At 41.2% G+C, this 25,548-nt stretch overlaps 1 protein-coding gene across 2 annotated transcripts in view; it reads left to right on the top strand.

The window, feature by feature from the left end:
* Positions 1-25,548, top strand: part of LOC112103624 (thiamin pyrophosphokinase 1-like) — a 599,015-nt gene that overhangs the window by 314,752 nt on the left and 258,715 nt on the right. The window lies entirely within an intron of this gene.

The following is a 25,548-nucleotide window of genomic DNA, read 5'->3' as shown; positions in this document are numbered from 1 at the left end:
ACAAAGTATTATTTTCAGATAGGGCATCAGCTATAGATCCCTGAAACTTTTGTGTACTTCAGGGAAAAATTCTTTTCTGTTAAATTAAGAAAAAGCATCTGGAAACATTTGTATCCCTGACATAAGTGCTTTCTTCCACTTTTGATAGTGCCTGATCTTTTGCAGCTTTGAAGATTATGCGCTGTAATTGATTTCTCTGGATAGGATTGCTAAAAACTATGTCCATATCCCATAGTTCATCTTCAATAAGTGTTCTAAGAATCTTTCTGCTAAGCATTTGTTCCTCTCCAATCCTGTTCAAAGCATATTTCTCTATACTTTGCCTCTGCATCAGCCACTGCTGCTATTTTCCCATCCAGTAGAATCTCTGTGAGGCAATTTATAAACTCCAGCTGAGTCTCAGTAATAAAGTTAGTGTTGGTTTCTGTTGCTTTTACCTTTTGATGGGGCACTTTACATATACTCTTGGTGTTGCACTCGGTGTAATATGCAATGTCATACGCATGGGTATCTTTTGTGTCAATACATCCAGTTTACCTCCCGTGCAACATTCTCTTTAAGAGTGACTGCTTCATACAGTTTCTCACCCGTCTTAAATGTTAAAACTGTGCTTAATGAATGCCTTTTGGCTTCTATCTTATGGCAAAAGAAGATGGTGTTCTTCTCAAAATGCATGTCATGGGGCCTAGTGTGGGACTTGTCCCGGCATATTCAATTTTTTTCCTGATGCTCTATGTACTCTCCAATCTTGCCAAATTCAGTTTATGGGTGCACTTCTTACAGCATGTAAGGGCCATTGAGCAGTGTTTGACCAGGTCCTCCAGGGTGGTATTCTCCAAAGATTCAGTTACTAGTCAGTACCCTTTGTCTTCCCATTGATGCCTAAAAATGATCAAGACCAAAGGAAAAACAAGGATTTTGTAATAAATTACTTTGGGATTGTAATTAATTATGTGATGTGCTGTGTAGTTCTGCAAATATGTGCATATTGTTTGTGGTTGGATTCCAGTAATTTCTGGCTGGATGCTGATGTCTTAACCTGTGCCTTATTATAACTCTTGGCATAATAAACAAAACTGATAATCAGTACCACCAAACTGTGTCTTGATGCAGTGGTGGCAAATCATATTGAAGCACTCTTTCAGTTTATTGTAATCTGTAACATTAATTTTTTTTATCAGCTATCATGTTCTGAGCATTAGCTGATAACATAGTACTGTCAGTCACAAGTAACTTTGTTGGGGCTGCATATTTGACATGGCTGTATTAGAGTATATATAGATTTTTTAAAGTTGATTTTTAAACATTTTCTGGAATCTATAACTACCTAATTGTTCTAGGTTTGTCATGTTTGGTACTAAAATGTTTGTGGGATAAAGGCTTTTGAATGATATCCAACTTGACCCGTGTCTGATGACGTTGTATTATCAACATTTCCACCAAACAGAGGCCCAGCGAGTGCCCCCTGCCACACCACAGAGGGTGACACCATTGAAATTGATACTATATATTTTTACAACTCAAATGACACCTCCCTTACCTTTATATCATTAACTTGCCCATTGGATTTCACATGCTTCCAGACTTTATCCTGGGCTCAACCTACCACAGAAATAGTAACTGAAGCAGATCATTCTATAATAATCATTCCTTAAATAGGCAAGTGCTTGGAGAAATGTTCCAATCCCTGTTCTGATTGAAATCCCACCCACGCAAGCATCTCATCCCTTTCTAAAAGCCCAAACAAATGGTTGGGCCTTGCAGCATGGCCTGGTAGATGACAGATTCAGACTGTTTCAGATTAAAGACGGAAGTGAATTCCAAAGTTGAAGAGCCCTCACCAGGACCCTAGTTCAGGAAATCCACTTAAAGTGAAGCATGTGCTTAAATGCCTTCCTGAATCTGGGTCACAGTGTGTGGGAGGGTTCCCCCCAAAATACAAAGTACTTTATCTTTTAAGCTCAGTGAAAGAGGTGATTGGCATGTAAGAACAGCAAATAATTACTTATCTGCCCTGCTCAATTATGCATCGTTAACATTGGGGACAGAGAGGGATGGATATCTCACTGTAGACTATTAGGGTCTTTGCGGCTTGAGACAGAGGATGATCCCATTATTGTGGAGAGGGCTAATAGAATGTCAGAAAGAAGATTGATAAGGAGCAGAGCTGTAGATAAGTATTTTTAGACTGCCTGAGCTATGAAGTAACGACAAAGTCAATAAAGGATGATATCTTTGACAATTCTCTCATCTTATTCTGCAATGCAGAAATGGCTAAAGAGCAAGATTTTGATATTCAGGTATGGCTGAGATGATACAATTCATGGTGTTAGTACAATTTTTTTTTAAGCATCTGATTTGGGAATAGATTGTGGTGTTCTTTATTTGGAATCTGTAATATTTTGGGAGCTCTAAAATTCATTTATAGTCTTCAGAGTGCTAGACATGCAAATATTGGGCCAGATTTCAAGAACTGGCCATTATTTTTTACCTTCAGTCTGTAGACTTTTCAACATTTACATGAGACTGCTGAGGGAGAACATGAAATGCTGTGAAGTCATGTGACACCCATGTGCTGATGAAACCCAACTGTATGTCTGTCTCTCTGCTAGCACAGCTTCTGCCATCATCGGCATCCTTCAGTGTTTAGAAATCAAGTGATTTTGCTGAAGCTCAACCCAGAAAAGGCAAAAGACCTGCTGGTAGGAAGAAGAAAACACGATTAACAATCAAAATGGTGCAAAGCCTCTGGACTGCGATGGGCTCATGACTACTCATGGATGTGCAATTGCCAGAGGGGCAAAGATTACTCAACATCACTGTGGTTGCTCCACTGTTGGGCTTTAAGAAAGCAAGTGGGGCTCTTTATAGGTAAAACAAAATATGTGTTTGGCTATCCAAGCATCAGCACTACTGGCAATAGGATTGCTGCTCTCGTCCTATATAGTAGGTTTCAGCAGGTCCATTTGGATTTGTGCATAACAAGTGGTGGAGGGAGAGACTATCCCAAACATATAATTCAGGAAAGGAGAAGGGCTAAATAATTTTAGTGACATTCTCTTAAAAAATCAACTTTGAGTTGTATTTGACAACTCTCCTTTTAATCACCAAATGAATAAGAGGGAAACCATCTCTTTGTTTTTTTAAAAAATTGATCTCTATTTTAGATAAAATAAACATTATGTATAAAGTGGATGATTGAGGCTTTTTTGTGTGTGGAGGGGATTTGTTAAGGAGTGCATGATGGATTTCCGGAGATATTGGCTCTCTATGGGAATTCATATGATAAGAATCTTTTTTTGAGGAATTAACAGCCGTGCTAGCAAGCAAATTACTGAACCTACATATGCTCTGAATGCAACTGTGCTGATTGGCACCATGGGGCCAACATTGATCCATAATTCTAAGCTTTGCCGTAAAGAAATATAAATGCTTGCATGCTCTGTGGTTCCATCTCCCGTCTTGTAAAAAAGGTTATTGCTCTCTGATTTCCTTTTAGAATCAAAGAATTTCAAATTCGACAGCAGTTTCTGAGAGTTGGATCCATGCCTCTGTTTTCTTCTCCATCCCCTGTTTCTCGATTGTGGGACTCACTGGACTACTTAATCTTTTGCTGTCTTAAGCAAATAAGAATTATATAGGCAAAAATGATAGCAGCATTTGTGGAAGTGGTAGGGACAGCTTCCACGATCTTGTTCTGTGTAATAACTGTTTTAAAAAGAAATTGTTCTCTTTTTTTCAAAAACTCTTATCTTTTACTGTCTCAGTGTTGATTTTGGATGCTAATCGTATCATGTTTATTAAGCAGCCATGTGCAGGGATCCATCTCATCTCTCATACATTCCCCATGAATACCTCTGTATTTCATTAAATCTCAGCATAAGAGGAAATGTTTCCTGGCAGGGTAATATTCTAACAGCACATTGCAAATGTGCAGAAGGGCCCCAAGGTCAGAAACTCTTTTTGAAAGGTTAATTAAGTCTGAAAGAAAGGTATTATGTTGTAATTAAATAGTAATGAATGAGGAGCTGTGAAGTATTTGGTGTATGATGCAGTACCACAAGGCAAAGCTGAAATCATCTGCAAATTTATTATTTTATTACATATTCTATTATAAAATACCCCTGGGTGTCAGTGTAATTTTTATTCCTGAACTTGGATATGACAGAAGGGGGATTAAGTGGTCAGCTCTGCCATGCATATATGTAATCATAATACATCTCAAGAGCGGTTCTAGGAACTTTAATAACATTCCTGACATACTTAAGAGAACTTTCATCAAAAGTGCAGTGCCTTTCCAGCTAGGTAGAACTTCATTTCTAATCAGAGTGTAATGTGCTTTTTACTGTGTTCACACTGGAAAGGCTGCCACAAGTTTTCATGCCTTTAAATTTCACACCAGTGTTATAGAAACATCGTCATGACCCTATTTAAGAGTCCCATCAGAATTTTCCTTATAGTCCTCGTGCTTTCGGTAGCATTTCAACATTTTAAAGTGCATTGGGGGGGACCTTGGTACAAGTGTTGGAGACAAGTTGTCAATCCAGATGTGGATTTTTTGAAAACATGGTATAAATTAGCTGATTCAGACTTCTGTTCACGGCCTTGTGCCCAGATATTGCACTTCGTAATTTCAGAGATCAGTGAAGAATTAATCTTCTATACCGTATGTACTACACTATCTAAACAGAAACATAAGCTACCAGCAGTTGGCAGTTTTAACTCCTAATTACTCTGCGCCTAGAAGTCAAAACCTTAGTTATTTTGTGTGTCAAAATAAATTGCATTTATAAACAATAGCCATATTATATAAAAAACCAAAATGGGAAATTGCAGAAACCCTACTTTTATTCAGGGCTAAATTAAGGCAGAAACACTGTGGGTATACACGTAGGGGCCTGGCTTCTGGAGTCACATGATATTGGAATGTCAGCTTTCACTTTAAATATTTCTAGCCCTCAAATATGACCTGAGTGTAACCGATGCTTTGTCTGCCTGAGTTTGCAGACAGCCTGAATAAATAGCTGTGAGAGTTGTTAATTGCCCCCATTCATCACAGTACAATGTTAAATCTGAAACCTGCAGCTCTGGGGCACTCCCACTGACAGCATCCTGAGTTCTAGAAAGGACTCTGTAGGTAGGGGGCCCGCACTAATGCCACCTAATCATGGCTTTTATAGGGGTAGTGGGGGCTGCGTCCTCCTTTCTCCAGTTGAATCTCAGTGCACCTGAAGATAATGGCGATAGTGTTCTGGAAAGGGTGGATAAGTATTCTGCCCAAAGAGGAGTGATGGTGGGCTCTCACTAAACAACGATTCTGTGGGTGGCACCAGCCACTGCCATCCCAAGGAAGGGATGGGGCATGGCATGAGGATGGCATTAGTGGGACACGTGGGTTATGCGTATGGTAGCAGATTGCCTTAATCTGATTCTGCCTTCCTCTGTTTGTAGATTGTGCAGTCTTTGCTCACAGTGGTAAGCACTTATGAAAGTGAGTAGGCTCATTTAGTGGAACACTAACCAGCATGAGAAAGGGTGGCACAGTCTAGCCAAAATTATTTTTTAAAGCTTCTTAGGTGCCTCTTGATGGTCTCATCCTTTAGATATTCTAGGGACAAATTTTCAAAAGCGAATTATCTAAAGTGTGCCCATTGGCCTGCATACGAACACCAATACATAAGCTCAAACCCTGATTTGCGGGCACACCTGTTAGAATCTTACTGCTTATTTTTCTCCCATTTTCCAATATATATTTAATAATCTAGAATTGCAATATTTGTACTTTGGCTCTTATTTTAGTAACATGATGAAATCAGGTCCTCTGTATCTTCAGCACTACTTTCATTGTCTCTTCAACACAATTAAGGAAGTATCTTCAGCTAGAAAAATGTTTTCTAGCAGCCTGTTAACATATGCATCCTTCACCTGTCTCATCGGGCAGATTGGATTATCCCTCACAACTTTGCATACGCCTGAAAATCTTTCAAACTCATGAATAAACAGCCTGATGCAAATATTAGTCTTAAAATGATGTGAAAAATTTAGCTAGCAATGAATCTTTCACAGAAAGAATGGACCACACTGTCATCCATAGTATTCTACCAACTACTAAATGCCATCTCTAATGACATTGAATGTAATGTAACTGTCATTGGAAGTGGTCTATGGGCTCCTCCTCAGGGCAGCTAAGTACAAATTAATTCAAAGTGTCTGATTCGCCACTCATCTGCATTGTATGTAGTCATTTACACTTGAGCAAACAAGAGTGTAAAATGCTACCAAATTGGAATGGTGGCATTTTATACCCAATTTTGATGAGTGTAAGTGGCTGCACAAGGAATGAGGCTGTGTTTAATCAGCCTGTAAATGTCTTCTCTGGAGGAGCAAGTCAGTTTACTATATTTGGTAACTTATTATACTGTCTTATATATTATATTTACCTGTAAATATAATATCCTTAAACTGTAAAAATGTAATTTTTGATTCCATAAGAAGCATTAATCAGTGTTTGAAATATAATCAAATAAATAAAAATGGTAGTTGCTACATACAGTATTTATACAATAGTGTAACTTAATTAAAAGGCAACAAATAATAATTTTTGTAACCCCTTTTCAACCTTATCCATAATGAAGGTTGGTGAGGAAGGATGTTATACTCTCATACTCTGCGGCTGACATCAACAACATTCAATATTTTAAAATGAAAAGTATGTTTAGCCCTTATGATTGCTCTGATATAATTTTTTTTTAAAGACAGGGGCACTTTGTGCTAGGTACTATACATACACACAATAAGACTGTAAGATTAATCAAAACAAAGTGTGGGAACTAAAAATCAAAACACAATATCATCCTTACACTTTCTTAACATATGATACACTAATGCATCTATGAAAAGTAAATGTTAACAGTAATATTTTTTAAAACAGCCTATAATTTGAGTCTCTTGATCGTCTGTGCAAACTTGTGAGTGCAAATGACAGAATTTAGACATTTAACTACCGGATTGTTCATCAGCTGTTTAGATAGCTAAATGCTGGCATTTGCACTCAAAATTCTGCATCAGGAACTGATGTAAGACTAAAGGTGCAGATACAATAAAGGACTGGTTGAGGCTTATTTAAAAGTTGGCCTCAGAAATGAATGTCACTGCTTTTAATGAAGCATTGACGATAGTTAGATCTACGAAGGGTGAAGGAGTTTAGCAGACAGGTGGCAGCCAAAGTTTTGACCTTAAATTTAACATAATATGGGGCTCCATAGCATTTGTAATACATCTTTTCTTTCTAAACCAATAACATTGTATTGAACTGTAATCCTTTTTTGACTCTCAAGGACAAAAACATATAATTTTGACATGGAGACCTTTGGTGTGCATTTTGTTTCTTTCATTCCTACATGTACTTAAAGTAGCAAAAATATTGAAAATCTTAACGTAAATATTTACCGGTCAGTAAGGCCCTGATCCTACACTTATGCATACAAGTAACTTCATACATGAGTAGCTTCATTGAACTCAATGGGACTGTTAATGTGTGTAAAGTTAATCAAGTGTGTGTTTGTAGGATTGGGCCCTAACAGATGAATTTTCAACACGGGATTTTAGATTCACAGTGCCTCTTAATGAGTGTTGTTGCTAAATCCTTGTACTGACATGGATACATGTTTTAGTTCAGTAAGTTCTATTTAAAAACCTTTACCATCTGGAGTAGTTCATTTTACTGCAGTATTTATAGTATTTCTCTTTCTACACGTAGTTCCTACAAGTGCTATGTGGTAAAGGTAAATACCGTGTTTTGGCAAACACCTAATGTTTTGATGGTACCCATTGCAGTTTCAATTTGTATGGTAGATTATATAATAAGCAGAAAGAAACTTTACTCCAAAATTGTCCAATGCTCTGAAATCAAATGAACATTCCGTAAAATATTATACAACCTCTCTCTTCTTAACTACATTGCCTGGTTTTACCTATTATAAGCCAAATTCTAAAGTCCCCGCTCAAAGGCAGATGCTCAGCTGTTGTGAATTGTCATAGCTCTATTAACTTTGAAGGAGCTTTCACAATTTACACCGGCTGAGGATAGGCCCCTCAGTCCATACTCGAACAAAACTCTGTGTGCTGTCCATGGGACATCAGGATTTGGTCCTGTGATTTTTATCTAATTATCTAAACTAGTGCCCTTCCCCCTTATAACATTGGACTCTGTGGCTGATTAACTACTACACACATATTCAGATACCTCTTCACTCTAAAATATAATGTTTACAGATTTCTTCTGCATGCTTTGTTTGCAGTGTTGTTGTAGCTGTGTTGGTCCCAGGATATTAGAGAGACAAGGTGGGTGAGGGAATATCTTTTATTGGACCAATTTCTGTTGGTGAGAGAGACAAGAAGATGGTCCAGTAAAAGATATTATCTTATTCTTCTCCCCCCTCTCCCCCGCCTTGTCCCTTTTGCATGCTTTGGCATTTAGGCACTGGGGATGGCTGACTTTTAGAAATATTTTACTTGTCTGCGGAGAACATTTAGTAGCTATACTGACTGCAAAGCAAGAGGGAATCTGTGCCTGCAAACATAGCAAAAGCAACACATTAACAAGACTAACTTTTCTTCTTCTATTCAGTGGTCACAGTCTTTGGGAAAGCAGACAGCCCATTAGTGATCAGTGTGGAATTGCCCCTCGCTGTGTTTATTGGATTTTATTTGTTACATCTCAGTTCGTTCACAAAGGAACAGGATCAAGAAGAAGGAGGAGGAAAAAAAAATCAAACCCACAGCAAGTCACTGTCAACCAAACAGCCTGTTATGTTGATTAAGGTGCAGAGCATAGGCATGAACCTGGATGTTTGCTTCAGTGACTTCAACATCTTACAGGAGTCAGTGGCAGATTTTGTTCCAATGGATGCACACTATGTTGTCCATTCTGCCCTCCCCCAACCCCACTAGAAAAAAAAAAGAAGAAATATATTTGTATATGCAAATAATCTTAAATTTAACAAATCAGACTGAAGAAAGCCTAAGGATTGAGTTATTTACTTCAGTGGAACAGAGCACAGCTTAGTTTTTTGTTTTGTTTTGTTTTTTACATGTGAGAAGTAGGGATGAGAAACTCTTCTATTGTTTTCTGAAATTTAACTAGAGTTTGAGCAGCGAGGTCAAAGTGCAGTTATGGTCAGAAACAAACTTATTTAAAATACTATCTTCTTCCTCATGAGCCCAGCTCCTCGTGTGTATTCAAATTCACATCAGCTGGCTTTGCTGACTCATATAATTTTTTGGTACTGTTTACTCCAGTTAACCCTGCAGGTGATGCTCAAGCCCAAAAAGACACAGGCCAAGTGCAGATCAGTTTAACACTTTCCTACCTATTAAAATGTTGTTGTTGCTAAAAGTTTCTCAGAGCATTGGGTACAATGTCTACACTGTATTATATGCTCTGTATATAGAGAATTTTTAGAAAAAATTTCTAGGAATAGTCTTGATGGGGGTGGGGGAGATGGGATCAGTTTCCACAGTGATCAGGGAAATTGTGCTGTACCCTACTAGCAAAATCTGTCTTTCAATAGGGGTTTCAGCTTTAATATGGTCAGTTTGTTGATTTAGATTTAAAATAATTAAAAAGATGCCTATCCAAGGTCTCAGGTGCCTTAATAATACAAAATCCCAGTAGAATTAATCATTTCAACCAGAACTCAGCCAGCTACCTACAGAAACTCCTCTCCGGCCCTGTATTGTTGTGGAAAGATCACTCTCAGCGCTTTCCAAAACACCTGCCAAACAGTTGTCTTGTCCTGGAAGGGTCACCGAATTTGGGCTATTTCAAAACTTAGGGAGCAGATTCTAGGGTCCTGGAGCCCTCCCAGAGAACGCCTTGCCAGCCATCCCATCTCATTTATAATGAAGGGGATCCAGCTCAAGTGCCCTGCTGACCATAGATGTGGCACTATGGCCTGGGAACAGAGGGGATACTTCTAGTAGGCTGGTCTCAGGACAGTTAGGGCTTGTAGGTCATAAGCAACACCTTAAACTCCACCTGGAGACCAATGGACAGCCAGTGTAGTTCCTGGAGGTCTGGTGACATGTGCTCCCAGCGAGATGCCCCACTCAGTAAGTGAACTGCTGTGTTCTGCACCAGCTTCAGTCTTTGAATGGTTGCAAGGAGAAGCCCCATACAGAGCACATTCCAGTGTTTCTAATTTTGAAGTAATTAAGGCTTGGGTAACAGTGGCAAGGCCCGCATCCGAAAGAAAAAGTCACAACCCCCTAGCCTGATTCAGATGAAAAGCTGACCAGCTTACAGCTGTAATATGGTAATAGAACAGCAGCTGGGAGTCTAAAATAACTCTTAAGTTGAGAATCCTAGTAACTGACTGTTGACATACTTCCTCAATCACAGGGACTGATACTACCTCTGCCATCTTCTCCCAGCTGCTCAGTCTTGTCTAGTTAAATTTCATCCAGCTTGGTCTCATCTATGCCCCAATCTCATCAAGACAAGGACTGAAGAGCAGTACTACACCATCTGAGTTGGATGAGATAACGACACATACAGTTGGGAGTCATCAGCCTAATGGCAACACCACATCCCATGCCTCCTTACAGACCCTCATGATGGTCCCCCTTAACTGGTTGGCAAGAGTATTGATTGGTGTTTGTCTTGCTCGATTGAAAAAGAGGACCTACACCCGCTACTGCTAACAACATAAAGATACTCTTTGCTTGCTCAAGGAATAGGAGGTTTATGGTTTTTGGAGAACAAGATTGTATACATTATGTTTTCCATACATAATTATGTGAATTAGACAATGACTATACATAAATAGCTGTTACAGTTAATTAGTGAAATTAGAATGGAGCAGTAGTACCATACCATTCCAGAAACTTCTAACTCTCAAAGATTGCATCCAATCACAGTAGCATAGCAACACGTAATATGCTTTAGCATCTTCTAGCTAATGCTCAAGGTGATTCAGATCACCACCTGGCCTAGAAAGTACAACAGATCCCACCTTTGTTCAGAATATTTGGCCAATTCAAGTGTGATGAGAGTTTTCACCCACCTCTATGTTATGGAACTCCATTGCACATTAGATGTCATTGCACCCTTCTTGGTGCATCAGCTGCAGCTCTATGGCTGTATAAAACCTGAGGCTGAGAGTGCTGAGAGACTACCCTATAGCTACGTCTACACTTGGAACTCGGAGTGTGATTCCCAGCTTGAGTAGACATACTCATGTTAGCTCTCATCAGCAAGTGCACTCAAACTAGTTGTGTAGGACAGGCAGTGGTGAGCGGAGGCACAGGTTAGCCACTCTGAGTATGTACCCCTGGGGTCTGGGCTGGTTTGTACTTGGGTCAGCTAGCATGGGCTCCCACACATTGCTGCCTGTGCTACTGTGGTTACCTTTCTATTTTCAGCATGCTAGCTTGATGAGAACTAATGCGAGTCTGTCTCTCAAGCTGTGAACCACCCCTTCCGCCCCACACCCTCATGCTGATCTTCTTGGTAGTGTTCAGTAACAATGCAATACAGACGCCCCCCGGGTTACGCAAACCTGACTTATGCAAATCCACACTTACGGAAAAAGTTCCATAACCTAGAAATATTTTGTTGTTGTTGTTCTCTTGCGTAATGGTCGGGTATATGTTTCCGACTTACGCAAAATTCGAGTTATGCAAGGTGTTCTGGAACGGAATGCTTGCGTAAGTCGGGGAGTGTCTGTATGTGCCACCTTCCCATAAGATGTTTTCAGATCTTGTCCAGACACAGAGATCCCTGTGTTGGAACAGAAAAAACAAACCCAGCTGTCCCACGTGCTCATGTATCCTACTACCTGACAAGCCAGAAGCCTTGCCCAAGTCCTGACTTAGACATCCAAATTTCCCTGTGTTCTCTGCAGATTTCTTGCTGTCTAATTTTCACCCAGGTATTAACCTCGGAAGAGTGGAACTCCCTACTAAATATTTTGCTACATCCTTTATTTCTTGTCCCAATTGCCATTTTTGGTAGCCCAGGCATATATATGTGTGTGTCTTATAATTAAGGTACATAGTAAATGGAGAATATTTGCCTGAGTTACACTGTTGAAAATAGAAAAAATTATTGTAAACATCACTAGGCACCAGCATGAACCCAGCGCTCATTCTGAACCTATATTTATCTTCTGTCTCTGCAATTATGTGCTTCAGTGTTACACGGTGTACCAGGTGTGGTTGTATTTAAAAAATGCCAGTTGTCCAATGGAACATCACTATGTTCCATCAATGCACGGAAGCTGCAGCAGAGGACCACAGCAAAAGGTTTCATAAGACTTCCATATCCTACTCATTTATCAAATGTCAGCTGTGCAGTAGTTAGACAAATACAATTGTTTGGCTGTTAACAGTTCTACACTATGCGGCTTCTCCCTATCCTCCACTCTTCGTCTCCCTGTGTGTTCACGTGTATTTTTGAAATGGAGCAATCTCTTTTTAATGTATATTTTTAATAGGAACATTTCAGAACCCACAATGCACTGTTTTCCTTTATGCCATGTTTAGCATTGTTTGGAGTGAGGAAGGACGGAAGAATAGAAATAAATTTGCAAGGCTCAGATACATCCTTGATGACGCTGAGGAGTGAGAGAGTTTAAATTAATAGAGGGGAGGGAGTTTGTTCACAGTGTCTGACTTATTGGTAGGTTAGAACCTAGAGCAAGAGATATTTTAACTAACCACAGGGGAGTCGTCTTGTCAAATCAATAAGGATATGGTGTCATTTTAGACACACACTTTATTTTTTCTTTAAATCCTTTTGTCTTCAGGTTAAACCTATATTTGCAGTAGTTTTTGTCCTGGTGGCTTTTCTTTTCTTTTCTTTTCTTTTCTTTTCTTTTCTTTTCGTATTGCCATAATTGTAAGGCATCTCTTCTCTGCTCAGTGCACCTAGGCAACTGAATCATTGATATGACTTATGTATGGACATAAAGAGGAGAATGTGCCTCCAAGCAAGAAGCACTCTGAAAAATGAACATGCAAGCCCTGTCTCCCACATTAAGGACATAAGGGCCCAGTCCTGCACTAATCTCTGGTGAGTGGATGCCTTCATCTGTGTGGAGTCCCAGTGAGTTCAATGGCATTCATAAACTTTAATCATAGAATCATAGACTTTAAGGTCAGAAGGGACCATTATGATCGTCTAGTCCAGGGGTAGGCAACCTATGGCACGTGTGCCGAAGGCGGCACGTGAGCTGATTTTCAGTGGCACTCACACTGCCCGGATCCTGGCTCTGCATTTTAATTTAATTTTAAATGAAACTTCTTAAACATTTTAAAAACCTTATTTACTTTACATACAACAATAGTTTAGTTCTATATTATAGACTTATAGAAAAAGACCTTATAAAAACGTTAAAATGTATTATTGGCATGCGAAACCTTAAATCAGAGTGAATAAATGAAGACTCGGTACACCACTTCTGAAAGGTTGCTGACCCCTGGTCTAGTCTGACCTCCTGCACAACACAGGCCACAGAATCTCACCCACCCACTCCTGTAATTCTGCAGTGTGGAGTTCAGTGTAGGATCAGGGACTAGGACTCCAGTTCAGCAAAGCCCCTGAGCAGCTTCTTAAGTCCATTTCTATTTGGCAAAGTATCTGAGCACATGCTTAACTTTAAGCATGAGTTAAAGTCCCATTAAGGTCAGTAGGACTAAAGCACATGCTTAAAGTTTAATCAGGTGTTTCAGGGATGTGCTGACCAGTGATTGTTTTGTTAGCAATAGGTGATGCATCAGACAGTTAGAGTGGCAGGAAAGAGACCCGTATTAAGCATTCTGGATGCCATTGTTATATGCCGAGGCTCCGGAGTTTGAGAGCTAACAATCAGGATTCCATTTGCATTGCTGAGCCACACTGAACTAGGTCCGTTCTGAAATCTGACACTCTTTCTTCATTTTCCCTTATCCTGTTACAGGTGTAGTTTGTTGATTTATAGATTCCAAGGCCAGAAGGGACGATTGTTATAATGTAGCCTGACATCCTGTATAACACAGGCTGTACAAATTCCCTGAATTAATTCCTGTTTGAATTAGAAAATATGTTTGAGTAAAGCATCTGCTCTTGATTTTAACAATTGCCACTGATGGAGAGTCCACCAGGATACTTGGTAAATTGTTCAAATGGTAAAAAATTATGCCATATTTCCAGGCTGAATTTGTCTAGCTTCAGCTTCCAGCCATTGGATCGTATTATATCTTTTTCTTCTAGATTGAAGAACCCTCTGTTACCAAATTTGTCTCCCCCATGTAGGTCCTTACCAACTGTAATCAATTCATCCACAGCCTCCTCTTCGTTAGACTAAATAGATTGAGCTCCTTTAATCTATCACTATCAGTCATGGTTTCTAATTCTTAAATCATTGTTGTGGGTCTTCTCTGAACCCTTTCCAGTTAATCCACATACTTCTTGAATGGTGGATACTAGGACTAGGTACAATATTCTAGCAGCGCCAACTACATAGGTAAAATCACCTCTTTACTCCTAACTTGAGGTTCCCCTGTTTGTGCATCCAAGTATCACAATGGCCCTTTTAGCCACAGCATTGCACTGGGAGCCAATGCTCAAGTGATAGTCCACCTTCCCCCACCCTCCCAAATCTTTTTTTGAGTCGCTGCTTCTGAGGATAGAATCCCCCATCCTGTAAGTATGGCCTACATTCTTTTTTCATAGATATGTATGTCATATTCCAGGGTGCAATCTAGAGAGGTGTGTCACCACCCGCCCTGCAACCTTCAGTGCCTCAAAGTGCTTTGCCAACCTGGGCCCCTCACAAACAGCATGCAGCTCACACCCTGAGTATCTGTGGATAGCTGCAGCCTGCCAACAACACTCCAGTCACACTTTGGCTTCTACCAACCTCAGTTACCACTTGCAGGGTGACCCCAACACACTCCCAGTCTTGAATTTTCCCAAAAATGTGTGTTCTGCACTGTACTGCCCAGCCCTCTCCTGGACAGTTCAGATATTAGAGGTCTATTGCCCTTGTAAGAGTCAGTATTCAACAGTTTGCTTTTTAACAGGAGTTACCAAGCAGTTCAATTTAAACACAACACTGGATTCATTTTGATTAAAAAGTAAAATAAGTTTATTTAATTACCAAGAGATTTTAAATGAGAACAAGTATAAGGCATTAAAGTCAGAAATGGTTACAAGAGAAACAAGGATAAAACGCTTTCTAGTAACTACAACTCAACAAACTCGACTTGCTTCAAGGTAAAATCCTTACCACTCAGCAACATTGCTAACCAACCTTTCAGGATCCCTCCCAAAATCAAAGGGCTGGTTCCTTTGTCTTCTTAGGTGAAAGAGAGAGAGAGATAGGGAGAGGGGGAAAAGATAACCCTGGGGTGTTTTTCTTCCTCACTTGAATAGTCCAGACACCCTTCGAAATGTATTTTCCTGAGGGTTACCCCTAGAAATAAAGTTGCCTCCTGCTGTGAGGATGGAGACATGGAGTCTCATGGGGAAAGAGGTTCCGTGTGGTAGCTTGCTAAAATGCAGATCAATCTGTTCCTGCCCCCCTTCTTTGCCAAAGAATGGCCACTTGATAGGTGACTGACAATCAGCTTTGGTGACACCTGGCTAGAGGCGTCAGCTTTCCTTTTGTGTTCGAGGAACAGGTTTACCCCTACCCAGACTTGTCTGGTAAACATATTTCTGTCATAATTTCAGCTTATGTTCATAACTTTACATGTAATGTTGCTACATACTTTTCACCAGCATATTATTGACCAGTGAGTTGTTAGTTTTTAGATGATGCCTCACAAGGCATATGTTTTATAAAGATTATTACAATAGTGTGTAGGATGTGAATATAGGGTGCCTTCGGTTACAGTATATGTTTACATTTGGCCATGTTAAAATGCATATTGTTTGGTTGCACTCAGCATACCAAGCAATCCAGATCACTCTGTATTCATGGCCTGTTCTCTGCACTGGCTGCTTTTTGTGACCATAGTCTGGCAGCAAGGGACAAGTGGTCATCCTCCTAGCTCTCAGACCCATGTGCTGTGGTGTGTAGTCATGCTAGGTAAGGATTTACAATGCTCCTATTTTGAAGACACAGCAGGGTGTATCCCATTACAAAATTCCTCTGGCCTGCCCTGAGCTAAGCTGGCGTTTTTTGGATGGATGATTCTGTTAACCTCCATTCCTCCCTTTTCAAACCACCATGACTCCAACAAATAAAACCAAGTATAGTGCTTGATCTTGTGCTGGTAAGAATTTTCCTGCAAGGTGCTGAATGCCCTTAGCTCTCATTGCTTTCAAATTAAGTAAACTTATGACTGCAATGGAGCATGCAGTTATACTTACCTTTTAAGTAATGTGTCAGTAGCGATAAATAATAAAGAGGGAGTTAAGGGTGCTCAGCAACTCTGTGAAGATTTTATTACCTGATTTTTCAGAAGGACAACTCCAGTTCCCATTGAAACCAGTGGGATCTGCAGGTGCTCTGCACCTTTGAAAGTCAGGCTATTCTGAATCTTGGAGTAGCATTTTAGTTTATATTGCATAGCTCATTAGTGACGGGAGAACCATTTCAGACATTAGCAAAAATAAATCCAATAGTTCTACTTATCGTTAACATTTCTTCTTGTCACTAAGGGGTAGGTTTTCAGAACAGAGAATTTTGCAGCATGATTTTTATTAATGATAATGGAAGTTGCTTGGCTGTCCCTGTGCAGAAAATTTCCCCCTGATGTATGCTTTGGGTAGTAGTTAGAGATGATGATAATCTATTCTACAGTTTATTTCAAGTACTACATTTTTATTATTTGCAGGGTGGCACACTACATTAGAGGTAAGCATAAATGCATACATTATTGAAGTGATAGCCTCACACAATTTTATATTTTTCCTTAAATCATAGCATTTCCAAATTAAATAATACTTAATGTTCTTGAATGTTAAAGCTTTTCGGAGGCATTGGAAAGAAATTCATCTCCAAGACTGCCAAATATTAGGAAACAGCTTAACACTGTGGTCTATGCAGCACTTTCTGGTAGTCCACAGCAGGCTGGCTGGTCATATGCGTCCTGATTCAGCAAAGCAGTTATGTGTGTGCTGAAGTGCTTCGCTTGAATTGTGGACAGGGTGCTGGTTCTCTCCCACATTTCTAACTGCTAAGTCTCACTACAAGAAGCTAAAAGTACACTATATAATTTCCAAATATTGCTTTTCTGTATAAGATGTTACTGTTGCTGTCATTAAGGATTAGTAAACTCTTTGAGGCAGGGGTCATCTTTTTGTTCTGTTTTTACAGTACCTAGCACAGTTGGGTCCTGCTCCATGATGAGGCCTCCCATGTGCTACTGCAATACAAATAATAATAAGGGAAGTTTTGTGATTGCAAGTGAAAGTGGAGGTAGACTATGGGATCATGAACAGAAGTGGAAGTGTCCATAATCTATATTTTAAGATGTGGTTCACACTATGGAAAAATCGTGAGAACCCATGCTTTAATTCTGCTAAAAAACTATTCTCTGCAGCAGTGGTTCTCAACCAGGGGTATGTGTACCCCTGTGGGGACTCAGAGGTCTTCCTGGGAGTATATCAACTCATCTAGATATTTTCCCAGTTTTACAACAGGCTACAGAAAAAGCACTAGCAAAGTCAGTCCAAACTACAATTTCATACAGACAATGACTTGTTTATATTGCTGTATATACTATACATTGAAATGTAAGTACAATACACCTCTACCCTACTCTACTCTACTCTAGTTTGTTGTTGTGGTTTTTGTGAATAACAGAGTGGTGAGACTACAGTAAGATGGTTTAGCGTCACATACACCTCTACCCCGATATAACGCGACCCGATATAACACTAATTCGGATATAACGCGGTAAAGCAGCGCTCCGGGGGGGCGGGGCTGCGCGCTCCAGCGGATCAAAGCAAGTTCGCTATAACGCGGTTTCACCTATAACACAATAAGATTTTTTGGCTCCTGAGGACAGCGTTATATCGGGGTAGAGGTGTATTTATATTCCAATTGATTTATTTTATAATTATATGGTAAAAATGAGAAAGAAAGCAATTTTTCAGTAATGGTGTGCTGTGACACTTTTGTATTTTTATGTCTGATTTTATAAGCAAGTAGTGAGTAACTGAGTTCAAACTTGGGGTTACGCAAGACAAATCAGACTCCTGAAAGGGGTACAGTAGTCTGGAAAAATTGAGAGCCACTGCTCTGCAGGACATAACAGTACATTTATAGCATATGGAGTCTGTTAACCTTGGGTGACTAGTTCAAATACAGATGAAGGTGCTGTGACTGCAAGTCTAGCTTTTTTGGTGATGTGTTTGAAATTACAGTAACTCCTCGCTTAACATTGTAGTTATGTTCCTGAAAAATGCAACTTTACGTGAAACGATGTTAAACAAATCCAATTTCCCCATAAGAATTAATGTAAATAATGGGGGGCTAGGTTCCAGGAAATTTTTTTCGCCAGACAAAAGACTATATTTTTTATCTATCTATCTATCTATCTATCTATCTATCTATACACACACACACACACACACACACACACAGTATAAGTTTTAAATAAACAATTTTATACTGTATACAGCAATGATCATTGTGAAGCTTGGTTGAGGTGGTGAAGTCAGAGGGTGGGATATTTCCCAGGGAATGCCTTACTGCTGAATGATGAACTAGCACTTAGCTGAGCCCTCAAGGGTTAACACATTATTGTTAATGTAGCCTCACACTCTACAGGCAGCATGAATGGAAGGAGGAGACACAGCATGGCAGAGAGACAGAGACACACACCATGTGTGCATGTGAGAGAGAGAGAGAGAGAGAGGGAAAGACAGAGACACACACCGTGTCTGTGAGAAAGAGAGACGTGCATTGCCCCTTTAAGTTCGCTGCCCCCACTCTAAGTACATTGCCTTTTTAAGTAGATCAGCAAGTTGAGACAGCAGCTCTTGCCAGGAAGCTCCTTCCATCCTGAGCCCTGTCATGTCCCGCCTCCCCCCGCTCTGTGGAGATGGGGTACAGGAGCAGGGGGCAGGAGCAGGGGACACCTTGACATTAGCACCCCTCTTCTCCTCCCTCACTCCCTGCACAGCAAGCAGGAGGCTCCTGGGAGCAGCTCCAAGGCAGAGGGCAGGAGTAGCACACGGCAGTGGGGGGAGGGACAGCTGAACTACCCGTCAATTGATAGCCTGCTGGGCGGCTGCTGCAGAGGGAACTTAGGGTAGCTGAAAGGGGGGCTGCCGGCCCACCCTGGTTCCAAGACCCCACCAGCTAGCTCCAACGGGCTGCTCTTTCTGCAAGCAGTGGACAAAGCAGGTGGCTGCAAAACAACGTTATAAGGGAGCATTGCGCAACTTTAAACAAGCATGTTCTCTAATTGATCAGCAACGTAACAATGTTAATCGGGCCGACGTTAAGTGAGGAGTTACTGTAGTTAGTTGTCTCAGCCCTTAGTGACCAGTTTCCATGTCTCAGACAATCTTGTGCATAATCTCAGTAGAGAGTTGATAGATTGAATAGGCATGGGAACTGAATGTAACAAACAAACAAATCTCCTGCTGTACCTGTTATTAGGATGAACAAGACACGTTAGTCCCCACAGCTGTCCTACTGCATCCTTCTCTAAGTGCTAAGTTCACAGAACACGCCTGCTAAAAACCAACTCTCATTCCCTTAGGGTGAAACTCACAACAGAGCAGCCAAAGAACCCACTTTAGGGTTAAGTGGAAATATGGACTTGGACAGGCTGGCTTCCTGAAGGTGTTTGTTGTATTGTAATTGAAAGCAAACTGTACTGTACTCTGTCTTCAAATGTTCATGTCTCCAGTGTTAACATTTGTTTTAAAAAGGTTCATTGCACACCATTATATGCTAAAGGAGCTACATCACAAGAAAAATCAATAGTAGGAAATCGTAACTTTGAATTAATGATACAACTGAGTAGTTATGCCAGAGTAATTTATTTAAGAAAACCACACTGTATTTTATTATAAAATGACTTCTAAAGTGATTTTTTTAATTGTATAAAAAGGCATTTTACTCTTTATGTTAAAGTTTGAAAGTGAGTTAGTAAAGGGCCCAGTCCCAGTTCGGCAAACACTTCAGACTCAACATGATGCTCACTAGCTTTTTTGAAGCTACGTCCTGAGGGGTGGGCCTTGTCTTCTAATCACCTGTTCCCTGAGGCCAACATTAAATGACCAAACTGTATAAAGGAAAGACTGAACTATTCCTGGGTGTTCTTGTTCTGGATCTGAGATAGTTACAAATTTGTAACTACAGGGAAAACCACTTGTGGATTTTGAAGAACTGACACCTATAAGACCCCAGGCTGGAATTGGGGTGACCTCTGGAAAGCTTTTTAGCATGTATGTAGGTTCATTTATTGTTTAAATATGTTCTCTCTGTAATACTTTCACCTTAAGAATAAATGTGTGTGCTTTTAGAGAGTTGTGTCATAATTTGCAACTGCTGGCAATTATAGCTGTTGATAGCCTTCGGAGAGAAAGAAAAGCTTACAATTCCTCAATACACATACTGGACTCCCTTTACAGTCCGGGATCATTCTTTCACTGTTCAAAGTCTTTTTCCTCCAGATGGTCCTCCAGGTGTTGAGATGGCATGGAGTGGGGGAGAGAAGCCACATGATGATATCATTCTCCCTCTTTTATACTTTCTTCCAGCTGTTAGAAAGATCCTTGCTGTGATGTGGGGGCCAGGCAGTGTCCATTGGTCAAGCAGTTTCCATTGCATATGTGCCTTCTCTAAGGAGCCTCTGTGATAGTGGTTTGTGTGTTGATGAGCCATTAATGAGCGTCTGGCCAGTGATGGCTACTCCTTTATTGTAACTGAAAGGCTGGCCGTGGGTGTTCCCAACCTCACAACATATTGCAGTAACACATATAGCAATACTTCATAACTTCACATATAACTATAGAACATACAATCCAACAGGATATTAATGTTCAACAGATCAAGACATTTAAAATGATACCTCACAAGGCATACTTTGTACAAAACATATCATAATTATATGACAGTGGTGAATATGGGGGTTCCAGGGTGCTGCTTTGAGGTACAGACTGTCACATAGAACAGGGTTTACAGCTGAGACTCCCAGGCAGAGAGAGTTGCACCCCTGCAGGCCAATTTTATATTCCTATCTCTGAGAGAGGCAGCGGGGCTTAGCAGCTCCCCTGGGCTACCTTAGGCAAGGAGCCACCTGTTTTTTTGTGAATCCCATTCTGAGGTGCCTCTCTCTCCCCATTCATTGTGTAGGGAGCCTAGATGCCTAACCCTGATTTTGTGAATCCCAGTGCTTTTCCAGACACCTAAAAGATAGGCATGGTGATGCTCATTTAAGTTATTTTGTAAATCTAACCCATGGTGTGTGTCTTTCGCATCCTTCAGGAATGCTGTACCCTTTCAAAGATTTTCCTCCTTTGTTTTTGTATGTTTTGGGGGAAGAGAAGAAAGGAGAAGTTACAATAACCTTGTGGTTGGGCACTCAGGCAGTTTGGTGCACCATGCGGGGGATTCTGAAGCCTTGCTCTATTCCAGCCCCCAGTGGTGTTTCTAGGGAGAGGCAGTGGCGTGGGGTTTTGGGGGTTAATTTTCAGCCAGAGTTCCCAGGCCTCTCAGGAAGGCATGCCTAGCTTTGAGATAATTAGGTGAAGCTGAATCCATTTGAAGTCAACATTTTAAAAAGATGTATTTTGCCCAGAGGAGAGAAACCTATGTAGCAGTTGTATTGATCAGAAGCCAAAGCAGTGTGTTCTAGGGACACAGCAAAGCTACTTGGTTTGGGTTGTACTTGTTTCTTGAGTTTACTGTTTGTAAAATTCCATGGATGGAAATTCAACTAGCAACGGTTTCTTAGTATCAATTTGGGTTAAGCCAGAATCTCTGGGGTAAATTGCAACCTGGAGAGGATGTGTTTTGTTTCGATTTCTCTTGTAGTTCTGCTCCTAGCCCCTCAATATGTCTCTTGAAACATCTATGTTTCAATGTTATGAAATGTTTAATGGTTAGAAAAACACTGCAGCTAGTAATTAGCGTAAGGAATTAAAGCATAAGAAAACAGGTGATCATAAATGATCATATGATGCTCTTCATAACAACTGTTTTTCCTTCTTAGGTGGGGTGAAGGGTAGGAATTGACTTGGGGGGGGGGGAAGGACCATTTTTACATCCAGAGTAAACTTAGTTTTAATAGCCTCTCTGCATTAGCAAGTAGGAAAGCAGGGAAAAGAACAAAGGATAGGAGTTCACCTTTGAAGTTTCTCAGGCTTCTGAGATCTTCTAATTAATAACTCAGTAGCAAACTAAATTGATAGCAGCTTTATTGAACAGGTGTTCTTTGTCTGAATAGAACAAACCAGGAGTCCAATCCTATTTCCACTGAAGTGAATGAGCCTGATTCTCTTCTCACTTACACTTGTGTTGAAGTCAGTAGGGCTACACTGATGAGAATGAGAGGATCAGGTGTAGAGAGTTTTGTTATTGACGTCAGTGGGTGCGCAGAAGCATTACCTAAAACATGGTGTGTCCTGCTCAAGTATACAGGAGTCTTGGGTAAAACCAGGCAGCATAGGGGATTACCATTTTCCCTGAGAACAGGTTGGCTTTGCTTTTGTTGGGAACACTGGTGGCTGTTTTGAAAGAGGGTAGTTCTATGCTGAATGCTGTGTAGAAGAGTATTACTTTCAGCCCCTGCTGAAAAACAACTTTCAGTTATTAAGAACAATGATGGCAAATAACTATTAAGTCTTTAAAGAAAAAAATCTAATATAACCAGTGCAGAAGATTTTTATGAGCTTTAATCATGTGGGAAGTTTAAAGAAGATGTAATTCTGTTAAGATCAAGTGGGAGAAAATTTTCCTGATGCAGTTCTAAATTTCTTTAAGGACCTTTTTAAAATTAATTTTAAGTTATAAGCCAGTGAGTGAATTTGCTTGTAAATCCTTTGAAAAATCATGCTGACCTCAAGAGAAAGTTACAAAATGGACCAATCCCTACTTAACTTCAAAACTAACTTCAGCCTTATCTATGGAACAGTAACCAGCACTTTCATAATGCTATCTTGCCTTTTCATCTCTCTTGCTATCTGATCTAAATCTAAATTTACAAGATTTTAGTAAGGGGGAAAACTATTTTCTTCAAAACCCTTAAATGATACTTCGTATAGCATAGGGTTACCATACGTCCGGATTTCCCCGGACATGTCCGGCTTTTTGGTACTCAAATCCCCGTCCGGGGGGAATTGCCAAAAAGCCGGACATGTCCGGGGAAGTAGGGAGGCAGCATAAGCCAGGGTCCGCCCGGCCCCAGCACAACCCGTTGGGTCAGCAGCGCAGCCCAGCCGCCCGGCTACATTGTAGCGAGCTCGGGCGCGGGAAGGGGGGGGCGCAGCCACAGAAGGCGGCGGAGGGGCCGCTGCTGCCCCCGGAGGCCGGGCGGACCACGTGCCCCAGCCGAGCCCGCAGGACCACGGGGAGGCCGGGCCCAGCCAGCGGCTCGGGCTTCCCTCATGGGCGGGGATTCCCCGGCCACTGGGGGACCCTTCCTGCGGCCCCATCACCCCGCGCGGCAGGAAGGAGGCTGCGGCGCGGGGCAGGGAGTGCGGCGTGTGCCGGGGCTGCAGGGATCCGCGCTGCCCCGGTCGCCGCTGAGCATCTGAAGCCCCCGCCAGGCAGAGGCTGCCGGGGGAGCGGGGGAGTAGGGCAGGCGGGGGGGTGCAGAGGCTGCAGGGCAAGGAGGAGCACGGCAGGCAGGGGCATAGAGGCTGCAGGGGCGGGGGGGCGCAGGGGCAGGGCAGATGGGGGGGCCGGGGGCAGGACAGGCGGGGGGTGCAGAGGCTGCAGGGCGAGGAGGAGCAGGGCAGGCAGGGGCATAGAGGCGGCGGGGGGCGCAGAGGCTGCAGGGGCAGGGGGGGGTGCAGGGGCTGCAGGGCCAGTGGGGAGCAGGGAAGCACTTAGCAACCCCCAACCAAGATCAGAGCTGGAGGGAGGAGGGGGAATGTGGGGTGCTCAGAGGAGGGGGCAGAGTTGGGGCAGGGATTTTGGGGAAGGAGTTGGAATGGGGGCGGGGAAGGGGTGGGATGGGGGCGGGGAAGGGGCGGAGTTGGGGCGGGGTCAGGGGCGGGACCGGGGCCCCGTGGAGTGTCCTCTTTTTTAAATGTTTGAATATGGTAACCCTAGTATAGCACAGTTAAAGTTTCATTATACATTTGAAAATAATAATGGCATTTACAAATCTGTTTGATGCACTTAAAAGCTATACTGGGGAGAAACCAACCCAATTAAGGTAAAATAAATACCCTAAAATCTCCATTCCTCTGTTGTTTACAGCAAAGACAATGAGACTTTAGGAGAAATGCTTTTAAGAATTTAATTTAAATTAAGTTCTTATGGATCTTAGACATTCTTTTTTTTTTTTTTTAAGGAGATAATGTTTCCACAACCTCAGGCATAGATAATTTTAGGAGTACTTATCACTGGCAAGTTTAATAAATAAATTTTTTTAAAAAAGGAGAGGGAACCATAATAAAATAGAAAATCAGTAATAACTTAAAAAACAAACCACCTGAAAAACCAAATGAGCAGTTGCCAATATTAATACAATGTGTCCTCTTCTCCATAGGTATTTAGAGAGAAAATAAACTCAGCATCTCATGCAATGCATCTAAGCACACCACGGCAGGAAGAAGATTAACCAAACTGACTTTATTCAGCACATTTCTAGTGTACTAAATCACTAGGAGAATGAAAGCCAAATTAAATGGATTTTCATGTAACTTTTATTTGATTAGCTATTTTTTGTGTGTGTGGGTGCAATGTATGGAACAGATTCCTGAGTGCTAAATTGGGCAACAAATTATCTTTAGTGGCTGCCAGCCCACAAAAGCTCGAAAGGCTTCATGACATCTGAAGGTGCAGAGGGCTAATTCAGATCCCTTGGGGGAGATTTAAAACTTTCTATGTGCTGCTTGCCAACATAGACGCTCACACTTAGGCCTTTTGTGGTGTCCCTCTCCCATCAAGTAATCCATTATTCTTTCAAGCCAATGCAAGCAGAGAGATTATGTTGCCTTCCACTTGCTTATAATGTCTTACAACACTTGAATAAAAGAACAAATTCTGCTAAATGTCTGACACCCTGAAACTATTATTGCTGTTAACAAAGGAACAAGATCCTAAGAGACTAGATGGTACGGTATAATGAATTGGCTTTTAAGCTGTTTTGTTGATGGCAATGTATTTAAATTTTTTTAAAAAGAGAGAGATTTAGAGCCAATCTTTCTTAAAATATGCATGCACAGTTCCTGCTCAACTCCATCTGGGAGCTGCATGTGTCTATGTAAAGGTGTAGTATTTGCCCCTTAGAATAGAGAGGACACCAGTTTATTAGACCTGTAACATGTTCAGATAGGGGCTTACTTAGTTAGTATTTTGGATGTAGACTACTTCATAATCTTGTTTCTTTTCCTTTGAGAGAAGAATATTCCTCCCCCATTTT

This window comes from Terrapene carolina, unplaced genomic scaffold, assembly GCF_002925995.2.
Source record: "Terrapene carolina triunguis isolate 2854851 unplaced genomic scaffold, T_m_triunguis-2.0 Scaffold179, whole genome shotgun sequence".
Lineage (NCBI taxonomy): Eukaryota > Metazoa > Chordata > Testudines > Emydidae > Terrapene > Terrapene triunguis.
The sequence above is the reverse complement of the archived record's forward strand: the minus strand, read 5'-3'. Positions and strand labels throughout refer to the sequence as shown.